Below are 6,092 nucleotides of genomic sequence, written 5' to 3'. Positions count from 1 at the left end.
CCACATTTCAAATGTTTATTCTACAAAAGCACTACAAAATAAAATAAATTTCATTACGACACAAGAAAGGGTATACAATTAAGATTTCTTACACTGTTTTAAAAATTATGTCTTTAAGGTGGTGGCCATCATTAGCGATACACTCTTTGAGACGAGTGAGAGACTTGAGAGATTTCTGAACACTCATATAACTCATTCGGCCATTTCAGCCCAATAGTGAAAGTTGTGTTTATTTACACAACCATTCAAATGGAAAAGTGCCATGTCGCTTTACATGACAGCATCTCGATACACGGTTTGCAGAAAGTTCGTGCACAACTCTCTACGGTTCTCTCAGTCTGTCTTACTAAGTTCCTGCACTACCATTGTTCCTGCACTTTGTGGATGGAAATTAAGGTCCTTATGCAAAATCCTCCTTAAAGATGTGTTGGAAATGCCTAAGACAGAAGCATGTTTATGTGCTGAACGTCTAGGAGACAGCAAAATTGATGCCCTTACAGATTGGATGTTTTCAGGCGTTCATATATTCTGAGGACGTCCTGGAGATTTTCTGTTCAATGTTGCACCATTCTGTCTAAATGTAGCCAACCACTGAAAAATTGTTTTCCGATTTGGGACGTCACCGTTAGGAGGAATGCTGAAGTGTGTTCGGAAGGTGCATTGCGTAGTGATGATGGATTCATTGTTTTTGAAGAACAGTTTGACAACAAAAGCACCGACTGAAGACTACAAGGGATCGCCTATCAAAGGACCCCCACTCCAATCCACTCAGCTGCCTCTACCTTGCACAGTGCCTTTGAGAAATGTGGTACTTCTTTTTTGCTCATTCTGTATATGGAGCCAGCTAATCAACCGCATACATATGCAGAACTTTATTGGGTGGTAGAGCAGCCTCCCATCTGATGCTTCGAGACCCCACTTCCTGCATTCAAGTGTATTTGGCCGTGCTCCCCACATTAAAGTGCCTCTCCTCTTTGTTCTGGGGGTCAGGAAAAAACATAAGGCACCACTGAGTGGGTAGCCATTATCACCTGGTTACAATGAACTCTACAGGCCATATGAAAAACTGTTGGTTCTGCCAGTTACTTTACCAGCAAGCCAACCACCACATACAGCACTAAAACATCTATCAAAACTACTTTGCCTCAAAATAAATAAATCACAGGTTGACCCAAGCCACTGAGACACAATGTTCTGGAGATTTATCCTGTCTTTGAAAACAGCTTTATACTTCACAGCAATGTGCAATTCATTTTCCTTGAGTTACACACTGCCACATAACCACTGACCAACCACACAGCTCCTCCAAATTGATAGTGGCTTCTTTAAAGCATCTTTCATTGCTCAGGGTAAAAGATTACACAAATAAAGGTAGACAAAAATCTATAGAAGTACACAAGACTAAGGCATGAAACATAACCCTAAAAGGGAGCAATTTTATGCAGCAAATTCATAACAAAGCACTCCCATTGGGGACTGAATACAGCTAAAGAGGTCAGTCAAGTCATGCAACAAATGTTCAGGTTTCACTGTCCTGAGAAATACATGTAACATCACCTGACCTGCCGCTACATTGCACAGCATCCACGTTGCCATTGTCAGTCTAGTAGTGAATGCAGAAATGTGCAAAAGCTCTGCTCCACAGAAATGTAAATGAAACCTGGAAGCTTCTTGTGTTTTCTTGATGCAGTGCTAAATACTCTCAGCTGCCACCCTCATCCCTTCTCCAATAATAATGCAAGGATGATTGTATTGATACGTCATTTTTTGAGACTTTGCTCACATCACAACCTTATGAAATAAGAGAATAGACACATAACGATAATCAGGCAGAGGAAGCTCCCTTCTGTATTTGATATATAACTTGTGTTTAGATGCAGTTTCATTTTGTATACTCACAGTCAACAGCAGATGCTCTCCACAAGTCTGACCGGTAGTAGTAATAAGAAATAGTTTAACCAAGAACTGAAGGGTAAACTATAGTGCCGAGATTTAGTCCCTGATATAGGGGGCATTATGGAGTTGACAATTCACATAAGAGATTGTTTGAATTGACAAATGGAAAGAGGTGGACAGCTGTTGGAGGTCAGATACCTTTATATACATCACCTGGCCCAATCATGAGCACATGGATTGGATTTGTGCATGTTCAGTGTACCTGATTAATAAATCCAGAGTATGTTTTTGCTGAAACTGTGGCCTTACTACATGAAGAATGGATACTAATACTGTGTTTTGTTTGGCAATTTAAGCAATGAGTTGGTTTAAGAGTGGTGCCGTGATGTCTCAATAGTTGTTCTTCTCAAATAATTCATCTGTAGAAAGATGAGATCTAACATTTCTAAAATAAGAGAAAATAAGAGAGGGAATAAAGTAAATACAGTTAGGGACAAATGTGAACTCTTGGGCAGAATCTATTATTGTTTGAAACTGACATGAGCCAGGATTCTGAGGATTGGATAAAAGGTATATATGATCACCAGTGTCTAAGCAGTTTTGGTTTCAATTTAAAGAAATATTAACTGGAGAACAGAAGTAATTACTGCAAGTGCTGTGTTTATTCAGTTGGTGCTCCACATACAGAATGCTAGAAGCAGCAATGGAACAAAAACATACACTTTTCTCTCTGTCATGTTATTCATTTTTTTTTAAATCTGCAGTACAGTAAGTTTCAAACATGGTATATTATATCTCACTATAGCATTAATTTTCACTGGCACGCTGATAATAATGCTGTCTCTGCCTACTAAGCCTGAAGCTAATCACTAAGCCTTTATCGTACAACTGCTTATTGGATGTTAAATGCTAGATGCAGCTTTATTTCCTGAGGCTGGTATGTGACAAAGCTGAGGTCATGTTAATTGGCTCTAAATTAGTGTTGTACATGACTACAAATGTCAAGATGACATGGCTTGGAAGTAAACATGGTACAAACATTGCTATATCACCAGAAAATGCATTTTAATAGCTGTTTAAAATTTATTTTGGAAAGTCTTATTTGTGTTTCTTAGAGTAGCTTTATAGTTAAATAACAATTACTGTCAAATGTTTAAAATTAAAGTGTGGAATACACTATGGTAATCAGGGGAATCCCACTAGTGCTGGTTAAACACTGAAATCTTACTTTGAAAATGAATAAGCTATGCAGAATGCTGTCATATAGGATATATTTAGCCCAAGTGGATAAACTACATCATACATGGATTTGAAATCTGAAAACCAAAGCCGCAAAACCTTGTTTTTCTAACCAGCGTTGTTCCCGAGAGCCACTTTTTATGACACCTGTACATTTAGTTATTGTGGGAGAAAACCTGCTGCAGTGCTGCACTGGTCTTTTCACTCTGAATGTCAACTTCAGTGTACGTCAAACAAGGCCCCCCTGCATATACCTGCAGATTTCTGGGAATTTACACCTCTGCCATGGATTCATCGCAATAACAGGTTTGTGGATTGAACAAAAATAAACAACAGCACCATACTGTAAGAGACTAATGAGATGGACGACTTATAGTAACTTTCCATTTTTAAAAGATGCAGGAAACACCTCAAAATGCACAAAGCATACAATTATTCAACTTATCGAGTGCATCTCTCTCTCTCATTTAAAATTGTCCAAAATGTTTCCCAGACAAGATCCAACCTGCAAATGTTGCAATCAAGTTCCAGCCTCACTGGGCCACATGTGTTGGGCCTGCACCAAATGAACATCACTATGGACAAAAAATTTTAAATGCCTATCAGACAGCCTTGGTGTCACAATCCTTCCTAATCCACTACCATTTGTGTTAGGTGTACTCCCAGATAGGCTTAAAGTGAAGAAGAACAAACTGCAATTGCCTACACAACACTATTGGCATGCAGACTTATCTTGTTCAACTAGAAGAGTCCTAACCCATCTCTATTAAGTCACTGGGTAACTGATGTTATACTGTATATTATCTAAAATTGGAGATAATCAAATTCTCACTAAGAGGATCCATACAAAACTTTTTCAAACCCTCGAATCATCTAATTAATAGCATTTTAGAATAAGCATTTAGGAAATGAGGAAATAGATTCTGTCCCCTCTTTTTCTATTTTATCTATCTTTATTTATTTACATATTTTTATTATTATTAAAGTGCTACTCTGCTGACCTAGCTCTCTTTCTCATTGGTGGGGGTTGATTTGTTTCAAACCAGTTTTGTTAAACTTGACTTGCATATATGGAATGTTTTTTTGATTTTAATAAAATAAAATATAACAAAAATGACAAAACGGGACCAAGAAACAGCTGTACACACTCAGCCAGATGTCAGGAGTATTTAAATAAAAATGGATTCAGGAGATGTACTGGAGTTTTATTAGAGTTTTTTTCTCAGTTGCTTTGAACCAATTCTTGAATGACAACTATGGTTCTCAAAACTATATGTAAAAACCTCCACACCGTTCAATCACTTGCTCACAGCAGTATATTATTTCTCAAAATTGCAAATAATTTAGTGTATTTATCCAACTGACTAAGTATAATTCCCTTTGAATTGGTACAGTTATCATTTGTGTAAGTGATGTTGATCAAAATTGATTATATTCTTCCTCAATAGAGCAGTCTTACAATGACATTTAAGCATCTATTCATCGGGTAACTCAGCACATGTGGGAAGGTTCATTCATTTGTCAAAATATGTGAAGCATATATTTCACACATTGTATGGTTATAATGGTTGTTTACAGTGCATGGATAAGTTGTTCATCAGGTGTATCCTGAATTTCAATTTTTAAGGGGAGTGTCTAACATATCAGAACTACCATTATGACATTATGTAGTCATGTGGGATGATGTCGGCTTCCACCAATCAAATATCATAAGGCAGGGGTGCCCACACTTTATCGGCTTGCGAGCTACTTTTAAAATGACCGGGTCGAAATGTTCTACCTACATTAAAAATGCTATATATATATATTGCATAGTTTTACTGTCAAATAATGCAAAGAGTACGCGACACGTGTTTCTCCCTAATTCTGGGCTCATCAGGCGAACACATTCACTGCACCCCCTCTCATGGATCGAACCTCGGACATCAGCATCGAAGCCTCTTTGCACTGCGCCACAGTGTGTGGTTCGTTTATTTGACAGCATGTAGATCGGGGTAATTACATTCGTGGCATTCATAGTCTGAATCACAAGCTGATTGTATGGGTGCAGTGACCCAGTGGCCTCAGACTGGCCGCGCTGTATGTCAATCAAGTGGCAAATGCCATAGGGAGGATATATGATAGACTAACATTGAAAAAAAAAAATTGAATGCAATGCGATCTACCTGCACTACTTTTCCGATCTACCAGTCGATCGCGATCGACATATTGGGCACTCCTGTCATAAGGCAATGGTTTGATGTCCACCAAAGGATGCAGATGGAGTACTGTTTACTCTCCATTCCTGAATCGGATAGAGTACATTTTTTCTAAGGGGAGATGAACAGTGTACAATTAACAACCTCACAATCAAGTTACTTGCATGTTGTAAAGATTGTTTCCTGTGAGGACATCACAGCAGAGGTTTGCACAGGAAGGCTACAGCACGATGGAAGATTTGTCCATCGATCCAGTTTGAGGTTGGTGAAAACCTGTGGCCAGACAGATGGGAGTAACAGGATATCCAGTGATGTGGAATGAGTCCACAGTATAGCATCTTCACTTTGTGACATGTACTATATAGTGCATGTAACAACAGTACATCATTTTGTTGTGCGCATATTGATATATTCAGAATTATAGAAAACAGTGCTGTGTAATTTTTCATTTTTTTCTCAGTTTTTGATTCCTGTGCATTGTACTGCACTGCAAGAAACTTACCGTAAAATAAAAAATTGTTTCCTTTCATGTAAATAATGTCATCCCAAAGTCTTTTCCAGTGCTATTGTTTCTAACAGTATACAGCAATGGAACCTTACAGTGTTTATATGTAGTACTTTGTCGAGCAGCCATACCACATGAAACTAATAAGAGGTCATCCATCTGAAGCTAAGTATGTTTGACCCTGGCCGGTACTTGGATGGGAGACCATCAAGGAAAAAGCTCAGGTTCCTGTTGGAAGAGGTGTATTCGTGGGG

This window comes from Polypterus senegalus, chromosome 4 (assembly GCF_016835505.1).
Source record: "Polypterus senegalus isolate Bchr_013 chromosome 4, ASM1683550v1, whole genome shotgun sequence".
Taxonomy (NCBI): domain Eukaryota; kingdom Metazoa; phylum Chordata; class Cladistia; order Polypteriformes; family Polypteridae; genus Polypterus; species Polypterus senegalus.
Note: the sequence above shows the minus strand (reverse complement) of the source record.